This window comes from Megalops cyprinoides, chromosome 16 (genome assembly GCF_013368585.1).
Source record: "Megalops cyprinoides isolate fMegCyp1 chromosome 16, fMegCyp1.pri, whole genome shotgun sequence".
Taxonomy (NCBI): domain Eukaryota; kingdom Metazoa; phylum Chordata; class Actinopteri; order Elopiformes; family Megalopidae; genus Megalops; species Megalops cyprinoides.
The window spans coordinates 19075947-19100146 of record NC_050598.1 but is presented as its reverse complement, the minus strand read 5'-3'; positions in this window follow the sequence as shown (position 1 = coordinate 19100146).

Below are 24200 nucleotides of genomic sequence, written 5' to 3'. Positions count from 1 at the left end.
TTAGGCTGAGGGTGCCAATACTTTTGTCCGGTCCATTTTTGGAGTTTTGTGTAAAATGATAATTGATTTAATTTTTTTTTCATTGTCTTTTGTGTTTTTTTCATTGCAAGCAAAATAAATGAAGATATTACTACCAAAACATTTGTAATTGCAATCATTTTCTGGGAGAAATTGAGCATTATCTGACAGAATTGCAGGGGTGCCAATACTTTTGGCCAGCACTGTACATGTACAAGTAGCCCATTGTAGCTGAAGTATTACAGCATGTATCAAATCAGTGTGCTGAAAAGTCTTAGCAGTGCCTATGCTGCTTTTAATGCTGAAGTAATTTCATGAATTTCTCCTATTTTATGGCTTTTGCCAGCATTATGCTTGAATGTAAAAGTAGTTTGTGCTAATGAATATCAGATGTTTTTACACTGAGAATGATTTCACCTCAAAATAACAAGGCTAGCAACAATACTGCAGATTGCAATGAAAGTAGGCCTATAGTGGGGTTTAACTTTTAGTGTAAGTGGAGATAACTAGGTGTAATACATTTTCAAACCTATTGGGTTGATCCAACTGCCCCAGAGCAGATTGAAATTGTAATCTGTATTCTGCGTCTGTAACTGTGCAAATAACTAAGAACAAAACAGGTGACAACCGAGACAGTGATTACAGGAACTGACAGTGATGCACTTGCTTGCCATTCTTAACCTTGTAGCCTAAATGTTTGGATTCTCCCCTTTCTATTTGATGTGATCATTTCAAACAGAGAATCTAAAAAGTAGTGTGTGAAGCATTATCATCAAGTGAGAGGTTTTCCGTGCTCAATATGTTGACATCTTTTCTCAGTTGCACCTCAAAATGAACTTTTGCAATTTGTTCTACAGTATCCCTACATTATTTTCAGCATTAGAGGGAAGATACAACATGTTCAGTAGTAAGTTGAATTTTAGTAAGTACAATTTCCCTACTTATTTTCCACCAAACTTTATTACAAAGACACAGGTGAGGGTGGGGATATTAGGATTAAGGACACAAGGTGCATCTCCTGATCGCTGTCATGAAAAGACTTACTTTAGCACTATCCAACATCCAGTGGAGATCTACCCTCTGAGCCAGCTCTCCAGTGGAATTCACTATCATTTTAAGGACTGCCTTAGTTTGCCTTGTTAAATTAGATTAAGAAGATTCCCTTAAAGTCAGAAATGAGAAAAGGTTTCATTTTGTTTGAATGATGTCTTTGAAGTGCACCCTTTGTATAAATATTGGAAATGATAGACAATTTATCTGCTGTGAAATAGGAACCGATGTAAGAAATACCATATACCTTTGATTACAGATTTTTTTTTAATCCTGTGCTCATTTTTCCTAAATGTGGAAGGGTTCACTGGTTGGCCAAAAAAGTGCTTAAAGGGCATTCTCCTCTCTGCCAAGATATATAAATACAATGTGCTCAGTGACATATAAATGGTGCCAACAGCTGTTGCATGATGATGTTAAATATAGATAAAAAAAAAAAAACTGTATTTCTTTGATATGCATTGATCTTTACCATCTGTAAGTGTGTCTCTCTTTTATATAGAAATTCTGGATTCATTCTTATGGCATTACTTTATGTACTGTTGGATCTGCATTGCTCTGGTATTATTAGTGCAATTAATTCCTTTTCACACTCTTACATAGCTAGGATTGCATTTCCAACCATCACAGTGACAGCATATTTTTTTCTACAAAGTCTTCAGAGCCCAATACCACTTTAAGTCATATGAAAAAATGGAATGACTTCTGTTTATAATAAACCTGCCATGGATTGGTAGTGAGTGCAGGGCATATTTCGAGAAGGTGTTCCACTTCATGCATGCATTAACAATATGCTGTAGACAACAGATACAAGGGAAAGCCTAATGGATCATTTTAATAAATTTTACAATGAAACTGAAATCATAATTTCCAATGTATTCATTTATACAACAAAAATGGAAAAAACATACTATTACTACAACTTGCCATTTCCCTTGCACTAATTAAGATGCTTGTATTAGTAAATATTCAATCATCTGAATGTTCCAACTCAAACAAAGGTAGTTGCAATCAGATTTGTCCTAACTGCTCTTCCTTCTCTCTTCTTACATTTGAATACTTTGCGCCCTTTGCTTTTTTCTTATGCTAGCACTGCAATGAAGCATGTGGGTTAATGTAAGCCAAACTATTTCAGACACCTTTAGTCTTACTATTTTATTTTAATAAGTACAATTTCCCTACTTATTTTCCACCAAACTTTATTACAAAGACACAGGTGAGGGTGGGGATATTAGGATTAAGGACACAAGGTGCATCTCCTGATCGCTGTCATGAAAAGACTTACTTTAGCACTATCCAACATCCAGTGGAGATCTACCCTCTGAGCCAGCTCTCCAGTGGAATTCACTATCATTTTAAGGACTGCCTTAGTTTGCCTTGTTAAATTGGATTAAGAAGATTCCCTTAAAGTCAGAAATGAGAAAAGGTTTCATTTTGTTTGAATGATGTCTTTGAAGTGCACCCTTTGTATAAATATTGGAAATGACATGGAAAAAACATACTATTACTACAACTTGCCATTTCCCTTGCACTAATTAAGATGCTTGTATTAGTAAATATTCAATCATCTGAATGTTCCAACTCAAACAAAGGTAGTTGCAATCAGATTTGTCCTAACTGCTCTTCCTTCTCTCCTCTTACATTTGAATACTTTGCGCCCTTTGCTTTTTTCTTATGCTAGCACTGCAATGAAGCATGTGGGTTAATGTAAGCCAAACTATTTCAGACACCTTTAGTCTTACTATTTTATAGAGTAATCACAAATAGCCAAAGATAGCCATGCACACATTGTACATGCCTTGGGAGTTACAGAAAAATTTCAAAACAAAGACATTAACACTGATACTACATAAAATTGTGTATCATTTTAGTTCATTTTTGTGCTTTAAAGATTTCATTTACAGTGTGACTTTACAAAAACTCCAAAGTCTGAACAACCAACTGAATCTTTATCTACATCTTAATTTGGTGGAAATCCAGGTCTAATCTGGACATACCAGGGTGGCCTTATTGTTGAATTTGCTTCTTCAAGTTGAAAATTCTTCCCTCTCAACAGAAAGTGCATTTCTAGAACACAAGCATGTTTCCAAAATTAGAGGTGTCTTACTGTAAGAGTAATGTGGTTGTCCAAATTTAGAGTGCTTCTTAATTAATTAAATGGGACTCATAGCACTTTGATGTACGCTCATATAGCTCCTCTCTACATTGGAAGTGCTTCTTTATAAGTGTGCTTCAGTTTTTCTACAGTTTTTCTCTGGAAAATGGGTGTGCTTCTCCATATTCTGTTTCATAAAGGGTATATGCATATGTTTTAACATCTTACAATTCTGTGCACCCCCCACTCCATTAGCATCCATCTAACCCCTCATACCCACCTACTGGACTTAATTGTCCTCGAAAGAATAACATGGAAACTGGAGAATCACACTCATTTACTAGAAGAAGAACGTTCTTCTAAGAGTGAACACTTTGAATTTAGAGAAATGCACTTTCTTCTTGAAAGGAAACTTTTTGAATTTTGAGTGGAACTTTGCACCTAAGGGCCACCATAGTTCATTCTCAAGCTGATTAGGCTTGAAAGCATCACCAAAATATAAATAACCTATTCTGTTTACATTTTATAATTCAGGAAGATCCAAACAACACATTGTTAAAATTATTAATACCATTTCACTCAGGAAGTGACATGTGGTCAGGTGTTCAGCAATGGTGTATGACAATCATTCAGCTCTACTCTGTGTTCATCAACATCACCATGGAACTGACCAATGCGTTGGTGTTGTGCAATTGCAAAAATCACAAAGATGGCAGTGACAAAGATATTTCATATGGTGAACTGACAAGTCGTGTTTTGTTTCTTTTGGAATATTGGACAGATGTGCTTGTAGTAGATGAAATCTGTGGCATGACTGCCAGAAATGCCCTTTCTGTCTTGGTGTTTATTTAAAATTTGACATGGATTAAGGCGATCCCAACAGAACTTATATTACTTTTGTTCACGTCAATAACTGACATATAGGGTCTATTCTAACTAGGGTCTACCTAGTTAGAAAAGTAAAAAAAAAAAAAGTTTGGAATTTTTTACTCCAGTAGACCTCATAATATCCTTGTGCTTTTTAGCCCTTTGAAAAGCTCATATCTGTCTGACAGGGTCAGAGGTCTGCTGCCATGTTGTGAGTTGTGCCATAAAAAACATTTATGAGCTGAGGCCAAGAGGCAGTCATCCCAAATGGCAACATTAGGAGTGAGGCTGGAAAAAACTCTAATCCTTACAAATTCGAACAGTGCAATACCCACTGCTCAGTTTAATCCATTTTGATGATGAGCTTTGTCCTATTTTTAAGTGAAGAATTTCAGTTTGTGTATTGTTTTTATTTTCCTCACAGCAGTGTCATCAATTGTGCAAATACATGGCAGGTTATTGTACACATGTAAGCAGTTTAAGTTTTTAAGCAGAAAATCTCAGGAAAATGGATGCATCGAAACAAGCAAACAAGGAATCAAGGCAGTCAAAAATAAAGCCTAGCTTCAGCCTGATCATCTGGTCCTGCTATATGCAATGGACAGCTAAGCTGTTTCCAGCCAGCAAAGAAAAGCAACAATAAAAGTCCGATTAATGTTCACAAATGGGACTTCAGCATGGGGTCAATCTGCCAAGTCAAGTTCTCAACCAGGAATTGTCTGAAGCCACACAAGAGTACAGTTCCCTTTTCTGATACTCTTAATTGTCCTTTGCAATTTTACTCACAGCTCTGTGAAACAATGAGGTGAAACTTCTGGTGCAGGCATGCTAATGATCAATCCACTTGGGCTGCCAGACAAGAGTGGAGTCATTTTGCCACCACACAGTGACCTTTGATGACTGAATCCTTTCATCACCTTACAAACCCTACATAAAATAATGTTGTAACATGAGCTGTCAACTCATGGTGCTAGTGTCTTGTGTGTCTGTTTCTCTAAGGATAACCCTGTTTCCACATTGCATTTCTAATAGCCTGTACTGTAAAAAATATATGTTATATGCTAAATAAATGTATATATATGATCTTTACTCCACATAATGAAGGAAAAAGCCCAGTGTTGACACCTAACACTACACCATATTTGAACATATGAAGTGATACAAACTTATCTTTCCATTAAAAGACTGTTCCATTGTTAAATATTTTTAACAGCATTAACAACATTATTTGTTAGACTAATTAGATTTTCCTTATATTTGTTTTGAGGAAATTGTGATTATACAACAGGTTGCCTTGTGAAATAGAAGACTGCTCAAGAAGTCAAGGTACATGTGTCAGTACTTTGACCCCCTAGCTGTTGTTCTTGTGTTTCTCTCTGTCTGTCAGTGTCGTCCATGTGCTTTTTGTTTGACTGCCCTGCCCCGGTCTCCGTCCTGTCCCCGCCCACCTGATTTCCTGATCCTCTCTACCTACCTACCTGCCCACCTGCATTCCATCTCCTCGTTAGCCCTGCCTTTATCTACCCTGCTTGTCTCTGTCTTGTTGCCAGTTCGTCTCAGATTTTGTCTGTTTCATACCCGCCTGATGTGTGCTGACTTCCGCCTGACATCCGACTTCGTCCCTGCCAGCCACCCTGCCTTGGTTGCCTGTTTTGCCTGCCTGCCCGGTTTGACCCAGCCTGCTCCTGTTTTCGATCCCTGCTCTTCATTTATCGTGCCTCGGATTGCCTTTCTGGTTTTTGACCCTGCCTGTTCTGCCATACGTACCTGCCGTGCGATTTCCCCTTCCAATAAAGCATCATGTAATCTGAGTACGAGTCCATGCCTGTGGCCTGACAACATGTCAGTCAATGTCCAAAGTATGTTGACACATATGCATGAAGTTGGGAGTGCTTCAACACTCTGGGGGGGGGGGGGGGGGGGGGGCGGGATACATGTGAACTCGTTTGCCAAGAATAAAGCTTGATTTTCTCACACTATTCTGCCAAGAATAAAGCTTGATTTCCCACCAGCTATAAATCCAAGAAAGTTGTGATCTATTATTGCAATCACTACACTATCACCGAGTTACAGGCACCTACCATACTACTGTATTTCCAAATTCCAAATTCAAATTTAAATGTGGTAGTATATTTAAGTAAGTAAGAAAAGGCAAAGAAACAAGAATAAACTTTGTAGTAAATTGCATATTCTATTCACATTCCTGTTCAATCCAGTTCATTTAAATTTAAATTTCACTGCAAATGACATTACCTCCAACAAGCCTCCTATTTTTATATGTTGCTATAGCAATACCAGCGATGTCTTAGATTTAATGTGTACATGCTTACATAATGTAGTACTGTAAGTGTGACTAAAATAACTAACACATGTAGAACATCACCATGAATAGAAAAAAAATCTATCAACTATCTTGCTTTCAATCAAACTCCTTTCTTCCAAACAGTAGTTGTCTTTTTTTTCACCTACCCTATTGAGTATAATAGAAAATAAAGGTCTCCCACGACTTCTGGGATGTGACACTGTTTCAAAATCTAGCCAAAGCAAGGTGAGTGACAACCCTGAAGGCGTCTAACTTGGGACAAGGAAAATGTCACTCTGTGTTTGGTGAAGAATAGGTGAACCCTTAATAGAGAGCATGACAGAAAAAAGTCAGCCTAGTTTATACCTCCTTTGGGAGGGAGTCCAATATTTCAGCAGTACTACACTCAATTTCCCCATTTTGCAACGATTCAACATCCCATTCATTGGTGTGTCTTTTTAAAATTCATGACTCATTGATATTCAGTCTCATTATTTTACACCACCACTGGCTAGAACACTGTTCTGAGAGATTTCTTAATGCAAAATGTCCTCTACTGCCCTCAAGATTTTTATGAAAACATGGCCTTTATAGGGCTTGCAAGCCAACTCGCCTTGCACATGGCTCAAAATAGTGAAAGCTGTCAGTTATCCAATAGGAAGCATCTCAGCTCTCCTGATTCACTGGGACTCAGCTTGCATTATGGTGATGCGAAAGGGACCTCTGCTTTCAGGTTGACACTCCCATAAGATAAAATACCTGGTTGAGGAGCCACAAGTTTACAACCATTTTCCCATTTTTAATTTAACAAGAACATCATACATTTGTGTAGCCCCACCTTACTGCTGCAGTTTGAGAAGTTAGTACATGTGTGAGAATATATTATTTGCAAAAGAGACAAGCACTGAATTCTACCTCATGTTCACATATAGATACATCAACTTGTACAAAGTGACAAGCTTTTACTTAAACACCATCAGCAGTGACACATTAAGTGGCTAAGGAAACACCTTCTTCTTCAGCTCATCTTCCAGGTGCATCAATTTTTTTGTTATTTTTTATTTTTTGTTTATTAAATGCATTTGTAAATATTACTTTCTTTAAACATGGGAGTCACTTTACAAGCAGGACTGCCTCTTTTTCAGGTTTGTGCACACATAAACAATTCCATGAAGCCTTCCCTGATTACTTTGTATAAATTGTTTATGTGTGCACAAACTGGAATATCTCCTCAGAATCTTTAATTGAAACTAAGACCATCACAGATCAATCATACAAATATTTGTAAATTTATAAATAACACATTAATCATATTTTTCAGTAAAGGGAGAGGAATCACTGAAAATAATACAATCAATAATGCTGAAAGTGACCTCATGAAGCGACAGACTCTTCAATCTTGTCTTCCTGCACATCTCCTCTCATGAACGCTGTGATGACAGAGATGTTTCTGGACCTAAGAGTATATTTTAACATCTGAATAGCATTGAAGGTGGAAATGTCCTTGCTGGAGCTATTAGGGTCAATGATATCTTACATTGAATTGAATGAGGATTCCATCATGGGCTCATGGAAGATGGAAAGGGTGCTTTGGAGACATTGCAGATGGCCTTCTCCAAGCTGACAGCATTAACATTAAGTAATTATAGAAAACCTAAATGCTCCATCACAATATCTTTCAGCTCTTACTTGAAGTAGCTTATAAGCATAATAAGCACTGTCTTTTGCTATTGCATATCCTATTATCTAAGTTAATAGAGAAGGTTGAAAAGGTGTGCCCAAAACCTTTATCCATTTTGTAGGATGAAGTAGTATGAGATTGAAAGTTTCATCCCTTTCAAAGCTATCTTGTCTGCAGCCATTTTTTTTTGTCAGTTCCACTAGCATTGGAGCAATGAAAGAGTGAATGGTCACAACAGCAATTGCCTAGAAAATATATTTTCAGTATCAAAATTTAGGGTAATTCATTTCATATTGAATTTAACTCAATTGATTTTACACATCAAGCAAACAATATATTCTATTACACTCACAAAAGAGACCCACCTCCTCATTTGAAATTCCATCAAAGATAGGAGATGGAAGTCTAACTCTATTCTTGATCTGTTCTGGTGCTTTGGGGGTTGATGGCTTTTCCTGAGTCAATACCTGTGTAACACTTCCAACAGACAAAAAAGTGTGTCCACTCTCTTTGTCGATCACTGTCTTACAATGTGCCAGTTTGGCAGGTGATCCCTTATTGCTGTAATTGATCTCTTCTGGCAAAGCATCCACCTGGGACATCCTTTCCTATCCATTTTTTAAGTCTGCAAGTGTGAATTTATGTTGCTTTCCTTTCACCTCAACTTTGTTGTATATTTCCAACCAAGACCAAATCTGTGGACAGCTGCATGAATCCACCTGTCTTCACAAAGTTTATATTACCCCTCAGAATGGAATGACCATTCTGCAGCTCATTCAGCTCAAAAACATTTCTTGCATCGGGGTTCAAAAACTGCAGTGTCAGTATAGACATTTATATATCTTTAAACAACTATGCATACCAGAGGACTTTGTCAGAAATAGCATTTCAAACAACAAAGAGTACCGACTCTCTGCCAACAAGGCTGAATGTTGTTTTTTACCAGATGAGCTATTTGGATTTTGTGTCTCATTTACAGCAATCCAAACATCATAGCATTCTCAGCTGGCATCAGTAGTAATCACTGAAAATGCCACCCAGTGTCCACTTGTTTTAAAACAATCCTTATTGATCTGTGATATGAGAATTGTCTCTGTTATTTGATATGACAATCATTCATGAGCACTTAAGAGTTTGCAAGTTTGCAGGGTGATCCTTGCTGTAATATTGGGTTAATGTGCGATCTTGAGGAGGGCTATTGGATTCAGTGCACTCCCCAGGAAGTAAACAGCCCATGGCAAGGACTGATCTTTCATGTGATTGACGTGTGCCTTTTAACACAAATACAGTAGGTACTGTTTTTATTTTTTTGGTGGAGGAACACAAAAGACATTCTGATATTATTTACCGTCGTTTAGTGTCCTGAACGTGCTTACAATTGAGTGTGATGTCTGAGCTCATCACCTTTATTCATGTCTACAGCTCCTCACTTGATAGAATGCCGTCTCATGCGGTGCAAAATGACATCCATCATTTGGATTTCAGACAAGATCAAATGTCAGCTTTCATCAGGAGACAGTATTCCTCCCCCAATCTCTCCAGCCCACAGGGAGAGTGTATTTCTCTTTCTATGTACCACCCCAGGGATAGGTGATGGTCTTATCTAAAGCCAGAGGCTTTTCAGACAGCCACTGAATGTGTGTGTGTATGTGTGTGTGTGTGTGTGCTGCCGGGGGGGGGGGGGGGGGGGGGGGGGGGGGGTGACGAGTCTTTACAATATTAAATACTTATGTGTTTAAATAAATTATAATTTGGGCTGATTAGTCTATCAAAAAAGTTGACTATTGACAGAATTTGCAGACATCACCAGAAATCTACTTGTGGCCTACTCCTTGTCTAGTTGTCTAAAAATACATTCAGCTGGAAGGGAAGAGGGCAAAAATTAACAATGAAATTGAACAATAGTGCCAATTGACAATATTGGCAGAATGGATCCATATATCCTGGATGGCCTCAACAGCCATGACAGTCTCCCAAGGAGTCACTTATCAAGCTCTCACTTATCCTGACAAAAAATGATTTTGTCAAAAAAAAAACCCACTTCATTCAACCACACAGCCTGAATTTCATCCCAGCCATATTATCAACCAACAATTACCAGGAGCCCACAGTGGCATAATCAGTTGACTTTGTTCTGCTGGGGATATAGTCAGCCATGGGTTTTTCTGTCCTGTTGTTCACCAGCAACACTGGTCAATTGGCCAAGTTTTGTAAAAGGTAAGGGGTTTGTGGGATCTGCTTATGGGCTTGAGGTAAGCAACATAAGAGAATTTGAACTGAGGGAACTGAACTGGTCTAGAAAGTGAATTGGGAAACTTATTGTGGGAGAATATTGAATTGGGAATTGTATCTGTGAAAGTTAGTTAAAATTAAAATTGAGGGGTATTGAATTGATTGAATTAAAAGAACCTTGCTGGATATGGTATTGAGTTGATGCAATTTATGTGGAGAAGGAATTGGATTTAATTGAATTTTGTGGAATTGACCACAACCCTGTTACTATTACCTTGCCAGTTTGTTGGGCAACTTGGCACATGTTACTGAGCTAGTTGACTGGACACCGTTGACTATGCTAGCGAATGTTGATGAATTTACTCCACATTATGGCTGATGTCAGGTCAGTGCCATCATGCAAACAGTAACAATTTTTTTGCTGATTGGTTTATCAGTATTAGTATTAGTTTGGTTTTACATTTTAAAGTTTGCTAATTTTAAGTTAGCTTTCATGAAGGGATATCACAAAAAATCTGTAAAGTCCACAACACAAATTAAGATCCTGAAAATACATCATGGAAAGCTAACATTCACAATGTGATCAATGTATAATTTGATAGAAGCTCTACCAGATCTTGTAGTCACATAGCCTCATTTCCCACAGAGGAACAGATTTCTAGGAAAGAGGTCAAAAGAGACTTTGTCACTTATTGGCTTTTGTATCCTTTCATGGGCTGGATGTAGTCCACTCCCCTGAGGAATTAAGTCTCATTGAGTCGATGAGTAGTTTACTGAAATCGTTTGCTTAACAAGTACTGCAGTCTAATTTACATTAGAATTCTTGTTACATTATCCTGTTTTCTTGCATATTAAATACCCAAACAAGGTGTAAGTGGCAAGCAAATTTACCCTTGTACTCTACTTTAACACAGGCTCTAAAGTCCTCCCACAAGACAGGCAATTAAGTGCTTAGGAGGCGTGACCCAGCAGTGCAGTATAAATATGTCTCCTGTGCTGGGGTAAGGACAGTCACTTGTTCTCTCTTAATGAGGCTTGCTGAAGCAAGAAACCTTTATTTCCTTCTTTTCACATATGAGGTTCTATGTCAAACAGCAGATGGGTACAAGATCCTTGGGATAGCCTCTTGTAAGAAAGAAAAAAAAAAACACGTCCTGCATAAAGTATACAGGGCTGAAGAAAAGAAAATATGCAATGTGTATTATCTCACTGGTTACATTAAAAAAAAAACCTAGATCCTGCCATCGTTAATCCTTAAACTGGCACAACATCTTCAGGCCTCATTGGGAGTGTAATAAAAGACAGCCATGGGACCAGATGACGCATTAAAAGAGTCTTTGCTGGAAAGCAAAAAAAAAAAAAAAAAAAAAAACGGCTTGTCCCCTTGAAATGAAAGGGCAAACTGTGCATAAATATGTTAACAGTTCCCTATGTAGGGCATGGAAAGTGATATAATAGCACATATTAGTCATCTCAAAAGACTCGTAATGCTCTCCTGCATAAAGTGCATGCACAAACACATACACACACTCTCACGGCCGACACATTTATTTTCTTATGTAAAGAGGATGGTAGAAGTCATTTCACCTCTACAATTCTGGAAATAATGTTCAGAAATATCTGAACACATAAGCACTATCAGTGTTTACCAGGAAATCACGTTTCAGGTCAGGTGACATCAAAGTCACGATCATGGCATGTAACAACATATAGGTGGTAAGATAACTATCATCACAGGTTTTCTCAAATAGGATATGTCAACCCCAAGAAGGACTGGCCTATATCTTTCAAAGCTCTCCTTCTGCATCATTTAAAATAAAGTCAGATCACTGTTTTCTAGAGTTTCTTTGAGCTACCAGACAACTTGCATAGGTAAAATACATTAGATCAAAAAAAAGCACATGCTTCAGTATCACAGGCCAGTACCTTGTGTTCCATAGCATGCTCATTTAACATTGCATCATACATTTTACTGTTTGTAGTTTTAGCAGTATCTTCATAATATACAATGATAACAATCACAGCTTAAATAATGTTAGCCTTACATATAAATGTAGTGATGTAAATATCCTGAGACTTTAGGATTCACTGTCATCAGGAAGCAAAAAAAAGTTGGCTAGAATTGATAAGATTATTTTATTAATGATCCAGAGCTGAACTTTGCATTGTCATCACACCAGGGATGAGTTGGCTAAGCTGGGGGGTTAAGGCTCAAATCCTTCTGATTCCCTCTGGCCATCTTTACATTTCAGAAACTGATTTAAAATAAATAAATAGATAAATAAAATAAAAAAACAGAATGTCTTCCACGTTGTCCTGCTCCACCTCACTCCATCCGTCTGTTCTAATAATCCCCTGAACTGAAAAGCGGAATGTCACCTTGTCTTCAAAACACCTGACATCCCTCTGTAAAAATGTCATTTAGCTTGAGTGCAGAGCACACTTAATTGGAAGGGAGGATTGAAATTGCCATGCGTCAGACACGGCGGAGAACCAAATGGAAGGCAGGCCTGGCCATCGGCCAGACTCCGTGGACCACGTCCTGCTCTTCACACCCCATCAAAATCCCCTGCTCTGCGGAGGTCAATAAGCCAGAGCGCCAGAGTCTTAATTAATGATGACCACAGACCACAACTGATGGGAATTACAATGTCTGTGCACTCCCAATGACCATTTAAAAAGGAAAAAAAAGAGATGCTTGGGGACCTCTGAAATCAGAAGCAGGATTACTATAATCAGGATGGGAGAGTATCCAATACATGGATTTGTATTACATTTGTATTACAATATTATTATTATTATTATTATTATTATTATTATTATTATTATTATTATTAATAATTGATTGATTTCTTTCTTTCTTTATTTCATTTTTTGAGGTGAGCATGTCTTGAAATGACAAGCAAGTTTGCCAGTTCTGTTTTCTTATGGTCACTGGAATGTGGGACTTCATTGTCAGCACACAAGACATGGCAGCTAATGTTGTAATGCTTGTTAAACCATCAAAGTCAGTGAATATTTTTACCACTTAACTTTGTCACCTTTTTTGTGGTGCAATTCCACTTTCATTAACTTCCACGATGCCATCAATAACAACTACGCAGCTGTCAGAGTCCATTAATGACCATCTACATAAGGAAGCGAACAAAGATTCATGGGAATATCAATTTTCATAACACGGCTGTGAGAGATTGATTGCCTTGACACTCATGGCACAAATAAACTCCTCTTGAATCTGTTCAGAGGGATTAGAAAGGAGACATCAGGGTAAAATATTCAGTTTATTGGATTTAAATGCTGAGATGTACCGGGCACCTGTGTAGTGTGGTATCGTGAAGAGTCAACCTTGCATTTGTTTGTACTGTATTGCATGCAATTACATTTTGGATTTATACTGTTTGTTGCATGTTTTCCAGTTATTTGTGAATAGTGTGAACATAAGTAATAGTTTATTTCCATAACATACCTAATAGTAATTGGCTTATGATTACCTGTAAATTGTAGGGAACATGCCAGTACTCAGGGAATATTGCTGTTCCCTAAGAGGCAATGGTCATGTGGCAAGGATGAAGAAACTCCACAATGCATATTAAATGTAATAACTTTTTGTCTTTTAGGTCTGTTAGAGCCTGGTTTGTCAGTACAAAATACACATGTACAAGTACAAAAAGTACAAAAGTGCTATTGCTAATGAAAATTCATTAACTACAACAAAGGCAAACATTGAACAATCAATGAACAGGACATGAAAATAAAATGAAATAAACTGCAATGACTAAACCAAACAGACAGTATTAAATAACAATGTTATACATTATGGATATCTAAATGAAAGCCTAGTTCATTAGACTGGTAGAGATGGAAATTCATTAGTTTTACTTAGAAGGCCACAGGATTGATCCACCTGAGTGTTCTTTGCTGTTCGCAGAAATCACAGAGGCATAGTCAGCTCCTGGGGCTGGCAACAATGACAAACATTTGGCCTCTCATAACACAGGCTGTTTTGGACCAAGCAAGGCAGGTTTACATGGAGGCAGACTGGGGTCGGGTGATGAAGAGGCACAGATATAGCACAACAGCAGAGGTGTTAAATGCTGAACATGGATGACTGGGCACCATGCCTTTTTAAATTAAGTTCAATGCAAACAAAGTCCTTTTTCAGATGTCACAATGTTTTATGGCCTGATAAGGGTGAGGGGTAGGGTAGGGGTACTTAACCCAGAATTGCAGGGTAGGGCAGGGTACTTAACCCAGAATTGCTTTGGTAAATATCTGTCATTCTGGAAAACAGAGACTTTGAAGAAAGTAAATGCAAATGTAATGATATTATAGAAGAAACCATTGTCCTTACCACAACCCCTGGAAGTGCAAGAACTGTGAAGATAAGAGATTAAATCAATCCTTTCTTTGCAGGTAAACTGTAGATGATTCTATTTTTTGGGTCGGAGAAAAATGAATATAATCAATATTACATTTCTAGCACTTTTGTGTGTTTTCCAAACTTTCAACTATAAAGAAGCAATACAAATGTTTCAACACTTTTCAAAATACTTACAGTATAGACCCTAATTATAAGTCATGTTATACCATGCTTTTGTTTGAATGCAGAATTTGAGACGCTACTTCATTTATAAATTTTTAAATGCAAAAATCATATATCAGACCCTCATTATCAATACACAGGCATAATAACTACACATTTAAACTTGTAAATGGTTTGTCAGTCATGTATAATTATCCTTGATGTAACCTGCAATCAACAACAAGTCTTCTATTGAAATTAATTACATTGAAATTAGAGACCTGTCATTTCACACTGAAGTATATGTGTCACGAGACTTACGTTAATATTCATCTTGCCCTTGAATAACATTAACTCTTCTGATTATGGGAAGTTCACATTTTCCCTGAAATAATGGTAGAATTTCAAATCATTGTATTTTTAAATAAACTTACGATGAATTATAATGTTTCCTAAACTCAGTCTGCTCAGAGGTTTGCAGCATGGAGTGTTTCCAGTGATGCAGATGGCAGAAACGACAAGATACCCAGCCTGCTATTATAACATACAAAATAAAGAAAAGTCAGTGTTGAAAATTGAAATATCCCACCATACTGCCACCATCAATACTGGCAACAAGATCCACATGAAGGTAGCTAAATGTTCCCTGATAGTTCAAATCTGTTCAATTTAAATAAAAATAGACACAGATGAAAGGATTGTTGCTAGTTTTCAAGAAACACAACAGTGCACTAACAAGCTTTTCCATTTCAAAGCTAGCCGATATTAACTAGCAAACACTTCAAACATGAATGTTGCAATTATGGAATTGAATCGATGAAGACGTTGGAGGTAGTGATGCAACTGAGGTGACAAATTTGAACAGTGGGTTTTGTCTCTGTAACCATTCACGTCTAAACGCATAGGCTGCTTTTCAGCCATTAGCTCATCTGGAACATTCAGTTGCCATGCTACTCTAGCTTCAGCAAAGATATGAACTGCAGTGCTCCTGACACTGACTTCTATGTAAGCCTGTCTGTTTTATGGTCAGCGTGGAGCTCTTATGCACACTTTTCTTTTGCAGCATTTAGTCAATTTATTATGAAGAAATTCATCAGTATCACATATGCATTAAAGAGAAAGACAAAAGGAAGTAGCCTGCATGTAACATGTGTTACAAAATAAGCCTCTGAAATCTGATCCAACATTACTGGAGTATTGTGTGTTGTGTGTGTTTGATTTCCACTTGTAACATGTAGCTTATGTGGTTATTCACTTACGCTATATGGACAAAAGTATTCGGATGCCTGACCGGACAGGGACTGTAATGACATTGTATTCAAATACATCCATAATATGGAGTTGTTCCCCCTTTTGCAGCTATAACAGCTTCCATTCTTCTTGGAAGGCTTTCTACAAGATTTTGGAGTGTTTTTGTGGGAATTTGTGCCCATTCATTCTGTAGAGCATTTATGAGGTCAGGCACTGATGGTGGACGAGAAGGCCTGGCTCGCAATCTCCGTTCCAGTTCATCCCAAAGGTGCTCGATGGGGTTGAGGTCAGGGCTCTGTGCGGGCCAGTCAAGTTCTTCCACACTGAACTCATCAAACCATGTCTTTATAGTCCTTGCTTTGTGCACTGGGGCACAGTCATGTTGGAATAGAAAAGGGCCTTCCCCAAACTGTTGCCACAAAGTTGGAAGCATAGCATTGTCCAAAATGTCTTGGTATGCTGAAACATTAAGATTGCCCTTCACTGGAAATAAGGGGCCTAGCCCAAACCCTGAAAAACAGGTGTGGCCAAATACTTTTGTCCATATAGTGTATGTGTGATATGTTTTACATATAGTATAGTACACAAGTGCAGTTCCATAGTTTTATTTGTAATTTTGATGTGCTACATAGCGCTGCGATGAGTATCTTTTCATCCCCCCATATTTCTGCTGCACCTGTTTTAAATAATTAAGGGTGTACAGCCATGTGCAGAATACAGACCTATGGTTTCCAAGCTGTGAGACAAGAGCAATTATCTAAATGGGTATGTTGACGGTTGCCTATATGTTAAATTTGCATTTCATTTTGAGTCCATATGTACAAAGAGTCAATTAAAATATACCATTGCTATTCTAGTGGTAACATTGGTTTTTTAGTTAGCTAGCTATCTCAATCAATCCCATGCAAAAATAATATATTGAGAATATATTTAAAAATCTATAATTTAAAGCACAATCAATATATTCAAAATATGCAAATTATTGCCATTTTGGTTTATTGCAATATATTAATGCAAAGCTGAAACATTTTAAATGTATGTTCAATATATTCTTGAGCTTTTGTATGAGTATTACCTTTCAAGTAATTCACTTCTCTCAGAAAAGGCCTTCACTTTTTAAAATCTATTTTCTTATTAATTAAATTACATTATATAAGTATGAAGGAAAACAATTTGAATTAAATTCACATCATTGGTTTAAATTGAGTTAATTGAAATTAGCATTGGAAATGGAAGGAACTTTAAAATGCAAGTTTAAAATGCCTCATGAAATTAGGTGATAATGTAATTTAATGCATGGACAAACATGATCTAATTGATTCATCTTACCCTGAATAAACCATGAATGAATGCTGCTCTAATCAGATCCAAAGTGGATTATCATATGCATTCTTTCCAGAATATTAAAAATATATAATTTTATTTATATACACATGTTGTCATGTAGATGCAACTAATTAATTTTTCCCCCATTATAAAAGAAAGTCAAACTCCAGTATGAGGATGCACATGCATACATTATGAACTGAATTTTATTAACTGTCATTCTCTTTGTTGAGTCAAGATCAGACTGTCTGTACACAATGTCCACGGAACAAGATGGAGTATCTATTGCAACACAAGTGCATGATCAAACTGGCAGATTGCCCTCCATGAAGGTTATTTTAATATACAAATGTGCAAGGAATTTAATGTAGTTAAGTGTTAAGATATATTTCGGTAACTGTCCTTTGTGTAGAATAACATAAATTGTTTGTTAGTGCTATCAATGATTATGTAGATTGATAGTCACATACATAGAAATATAAATACAGACACACACACATTAGGAATATTTTTGGTAAGAGGAGCATAACAGTATCCCTTATTTGGCTTTTACGATTGAACATTCAGGTTTGCAGTCTGCTGCTATGATCATTATTGCCCAGATTGTCACAACACATACTGTTTGTGAATGTATACAACTTGTAACTGTCAGGAGCTGAGGGATGCCCTACTGACCACCCTGACCTCAGAGTCAGGAATCCACCTCCAGCCCCACCCAGCCAATCACAGACACATGGTAAGTCACGACTGATTCCTTGATAGAGCAAATTTTAAATAATTGTGTATTTAAAGTTCACAGATCATACAAGAGCTTAAAACTGATGCTCTGCCTTCCAGCCACCCTCCTCCCAACACCCCTTTCCCCAGAAGCCAGCAGCACAGGTGAGCACGCTATACTACTCTTGTGCAATAAGTTACGGCTATGACTGTCCCTTCACCACAGCACAGCGCCCAGTAGCGCATGATGGAAATCACTTTGTGGAGTGGCTAATTCACATACCCCGCCCCCACTATTATGTTTAAACTGGCCCCCTCCATTCTCCTGTTCCCTAGGGGAAACCCACCTCCACATCTATCACCTGCCAGGAAATATAGCAAAGCTCTGCACCAGATGCACAAGGCAAACACAAAACAGAAACACGAAGGAAGGACGGTGGCTAGCTCCAGAGCCCACTGGCCAGGATGAGCACATCCTCAGACATGAAAATGGAATCCCAGCGCTGCCACCAGTCCTCACAATTTGTCACACACTGGTCTCTCTCTTTCCACTCCTGCATCCTCTGCCCACCCCATGGACCTGGTAACAGGTAAGGAACTCAGCATTTGCCAGCATCCCAAGTGAAACATAGCCACACACACACACACACACACACACTCACATCATATGGCAACAATAGGCATGCCCACGCTCCTTAAATGGGCAGGTTGGCAGACCATAAATGCATGGCCTTGTCGCCCTCTCCACTCAGCTTCAGTCGCTGCCTTCCCGCCAGTCTGGGTCCTGGTATTCCTCCCACCCTGGCCTCTGCATCCCTGTTTAGTCATAGCTCTGCCTCTCAGCACCAGCACATCAACCACAAAAAACACAAAATCACAGACACAGCAAGCTGGTCCCACTTACTGCTCTGCTATCTCTCTCTTTTCTGTCTGCTTATAAGGACAGGCTTCTTTCTGCTCCTGCCCTGCTGCCTAACCACTCTCAGGTGCTGCATGTTAAGGTAAGTCAGCTGCTGGCCCCAACCACCTGCACTTGCCTCTAACAGATTCTGACATAACCTAATTTTGTGTTGTGGGACTGTAAGCAAACAAACAAACTCAAAAAGTGGCATGAGACAGGCCTCCCAAACCGAGATAGCCAAAGGTGAACTCACTGACTGTGGGGATCTTCTTTCTGGCCAGCTCTGTCTTGGTATCACAACGACCAATGCCACAGCATCGGTTTATTCAGTTTAGAGTATTTGTATTACAAATGATGATGCAAATGATGGCAGTCCAATGCTTAGCTGCAGGGAACCAGTGGGGAACACATAACTCTAAAATACAGTCTTGCGAGTCCCAGCAGAACAAACAGCAACAAAATGATGTAGCACTATAGGATTTGTGTAGGCTGCAAACAAATGAAAGTGCAAAAAAAAAAAAAAAATGTGTGCATGTCATGTGTTGGGACCCAATCCTACATCCTACACCCATCCTACACCCAATCCCAACCCACCCATCCCCACCCCCGCAAAGAAAAAAAAATCCTGATTGTTTTTATTAATTCTTTTTATTAATTTTATTAATTCTCTCATTTCTGTGATCACAGTCCTGTTACTTATTTGTTCGCAAACTACAATTCAACAGCCAATGTGGCTAATCTGACTAAACAAAAGCAATCTGGCCATTTTGCAGAGCTGTGACACTCGGATGGAATTCTTTCAGTACAAGTTATTGTAAATTCACAGGCATGTCTTGCATACCCCTCCATGTCTTGCCTTCAGTTATACAATTCAAATGTTAACAATGAAAGAGGAATGGCAGCTGTTGTGTTCCACTTTGTGAAGAGTGTCTGGCAAAAATATTCAATTTTTTTTGTTGTTATAATAGTGTTATAATAGCAATACATTAGCAATAGGAAATGTGAAAGTATTAATTCAGCTGATGCACTTAATAGTGAGCCTGCTGTAAAAATATCAAAGTAGTGAATTGATCATGAATAATGTTACTATAATTCTTCATGATTGCTGAGATATCCATGATGAATTATGATGATTTAGGATCATAATCAAAATAACCTTCCCCAGTAAAGGATGATGAACCTCAAGCAGCTTTTCAAAAATTAGTACTTCGTATTACTGTGTGGTGTGCTGAATAGAACCTATGAATTTATTGTAGCACTTTATGACAGGACTAGTTATCACAACACTGGGAAGGACACAGTTTGTTGTGTTCTTTATACAATAACAAGAATACACAGTGCCTGACAACTGAGGACACTTTGCAGGTATCATAGAAATGATACAATAATATGGCACACATAACACAAGGGGATGCCAGTCAAAAAGTAAAACAAAAATCTACTAAATATTCAAATAATAGCAACAGATTTAATCATAAAATACTTCAAATAGTAAACAATTGAAACAATGTGCAATCTGCAATGGAAATAGTAAAATTACAACAGTTAAACTATTAAAGCAGACAAGACATAAAGTGCAAACAGCAATAGTAATGGTAGCAAATACTAACAGACAAAAATGGCAAGAATGATTTAAGTAAGTGAAATGAACTGAATAAAAACAGAGACAGTGGAATAAAATGCACTCAGTAATTGGAAAAGAACATATACGCCATCTTTTTACCTGCTAAAATAAGAACAGGTAAAAAGATTTTTTATTATTTAAAAGTATACAGCATTGTTCCTGCAGCTTTATCGGATGGACTTTTGTACTCTTAGTATGCAAGTCAATCTGGACAAGAGTGTCCGCTAAATGACAAAATTTACTATGATATGGTGAGTCATACAATGATTTCCTGCTGTTGGCATAAAGTTCAAAAGTGCAGGCAGCACATTTTAACTCTCCTAAAACATGAAACAGAACCTACTACACACTGGTGTAAAAAGCGATGGCCTCAACAGGACATCGTTGCAATTCAGGGCAATATTATTTCATCTCACACAACTATTTCACAGTGCCATATGTCCGGGTAATGATGCTGTTTTGATTTCTATCTTACTCTTGTAGATGCTATCTGAGTGGTGTTTATTGGGTGTGCTTGGTTTATGGTGTAGTTGGAGAGAAACAGCTCACTCGCCCCCTAATATCAGGTGCTATCAAGTATAAGCCAGGAGCATGCTGGGAGTCAAGCAGCATGCTCTGAGCAAACACTGTCACTCAGACTTAATAAATGGAACACAGGCATAGAAATGATTTGGTAATATACAGCACTTTTTACAAAGAGAGCACTGTAGGGAGAAAGAGCATGCTGTTTTGATGCTACTAATGAACCTTACAATGAAAAAAAAAATGCTCAGTTGAGGAGAACCAGTATCAATGACGATGCCCTTACATAATGCAAAATGGGGAAAAGATGAAGATGCAGTATGCTCTGTCCTGAGGCAACCTCCGTTGTGCCCATACCTGCCTTGCCCTTGGTTCAAGGTTTTAATATATTAGTTCATCCCTATCTCTTGCTCAAGTATATCACTTTAAATTGATATGTCATAGACACTCATACGTTCACACATTTAATATGAATACACCAATTTGTATGTAATATGATATTTCTCATTTAAATATCGCACTTCACAATGTCACTACATCAATGAGATTAGCTATTTTCTTAAATTTTTTACAATTTCATTTACAGATATATTGATCATAAAACTACCCTACTCTGATAGAATTTATATTTACATAAAATATTAGACACTTAATAGAATATACAATTTGTTTAGTATGAATTCAACTATTTATAAAGTTTTTACATAATAACTTATGACTAACAAAAAAAAAAAAGTCTATGCTCAAACTTTAGCTTGACCTAAGGTGCAATAGTAATTTCATGGCTGTAATTTCAAGTGTTTGTTTTGTGTTTTGTGTTTTTTTTTTTGGTTAAGCAAGTATGCAGTATACATAATAGCATTCAACCCAAGCATCGGCAATAAGTGTTATTTTGGTGGATAATGACGATGCCGTTATTATGGAGAAATTCATTTCAGCAGACATCGCTGTTTAATTTGTGAGCTGGAGTCACACAGCATGTCATAATTAATAGGGCTATTCACTTGTCAGATTGTCTGTTCATCTGTTCACTGCAGAAATTGTGTTAATTTGCTTGCCCTGATGTTGCAGATACTGCTGGTGTTCCAGCACCACGATAAATGATTATCCAGGTGTCCTGAGCTTCCTCTTCGTTAAGCATATCAACACAGTGCCAAAGTCTCCCTCCAGCCCTGAGGCGAGTTCTAATCCAGTGAGCTGTGCTCTCCCAATAATTAATCAACCCCCAGCCGGATGCCGAATGGATCCTCAAGGTTAATAAATGTAAATTCATTAATTAACTGATTTTGTTTCTTTCGACAATGAAGAGCACCAAGGTTCACATGCCTAGTGCAAGTTTGTCTTTGCTTCTTCATTTCAGTTGAATCAGTTGAAACTACGTTGATTGTTGAAAATCAGCCAACCATAGATGTGCTACTCCAACATCTATGGTTTATTGGCATGTGCTCAAGAAGCCCTTATATATATTAGTATGAATAAAAAATAGATAAAATACATTGCATTTACATTACATTACATTCATTTATATGTTCTTATCTAGAGCGACTTCAAGCACAATAGAACATGAGTGTATCTTTTTGAGTTGAATGAGCAACAGTGTCAGACCAGGCTAACGACAGTCACTCGTTCACAGAATCCATCTTATTATATTATTATCTGTAGGAACTGTGGAAAGAATATCTGTATTTTACAGCAATAAAGTAATATGTTCCAAAATGATCTCATTTTACATTGCAAAATGGCTCAAGTGAATGAAAAATATAGTACAAGTTATACAACCTTGCTTTTTTCTATTTTGTTCAATTCAACTAAATATCAATGATGCAGACTAGGATCAGTAGTTTCAGGAATGACAACCATCCTGACGGTTATCTTGTTTATATGGATGCCTGTCAAATGCCATAACTATCAATTATGTAAAAATCATCTTAACCATAGTAGGAATGTATTGTTATCTTTCAAACATCACTGTCCTTGGATTTCTCCATTTCCATATTCTGGCAGACTATGCTTTGTGTGTAGATGTTCTCGCACTGACCTTTATTAATAATAAAATGAATTGGGTTGAAAACCTAAGATGGACTTCTTTTAGCTTCCAAGAAGTTAAATGCTTCTTCAAATCCCATAGCTTTCTATGTATTAATTTTGTTTTTTGTTAATTTCTGTAAGCTATCTACCAATTGAAGTGATTCTGATTAGTTCAAGTCAGCTGCTGATGCAGGTTTTCTCAGCAAGTTTCCTTGTTTCTTACTGCAAGCCAGCATAAGAAAACATCTCTGGGTTCAAACTGTTGAAAGGTACAGATCAGGAGAGGATTATGAAAAGATACTAAAGGCCTTAAATATATCATGGAACACATAACATGTAAAAATGACAATCAAGAAATTGATTAAATATGGCACCACCAGGAACTTGTATTGATCAGACCATCCCTCTGAGATGGCTGACTGTGCAAGGATGAAACTCATCAGGGAGGCCAACAGCAACATTAAAAGAGCTACAGGACTTCATGGCAAGGACTGGCCACCATATGCACCATAGCAACAAGTTCATGTGTTCTCCACAATTCTGAGCTGTGGGGTAGGGTGGCAAACCACTTCTTCAAGAAAAACATCCAGTCTCTTCTGAATTGTACAACAAGACACTCTGGATCTTCTGTTACCATGTAGAAAAAGGACTTGTGGTCTGAGAAGAATAAGGTAGAACTTTTTCGCCTTAATTCCTAATGATGTTTGGTGCAAAACCAACACAGCCCATCAGTCTAAGAACACCTAGGCAGCCTGATGCTATGGGGCTGTTTCTCTTCAGTAACTCTGTTGAGGATAGTGATGAAAGCTAATAGTGCAAAACACCAAATGATATTAGAGAACTTGCTACCCTCTGAAATAAATCTTAAAATGGGGAAGAATTTCACCTTTCAGCATGAAACCCCACGGAAAGTCTTTGAACCTGAAGAGAGCTGTTCATAAGTGGTCCCCTCGCAATTTAAGAGAACTCAAAAATCTACTGCAAAGAAGAATGGGAGAAAATGGAAAATTCTAGATGTGAGAAGTTGTAGAAACTCATCCAAACAGATTCACTTCAGTTATCAA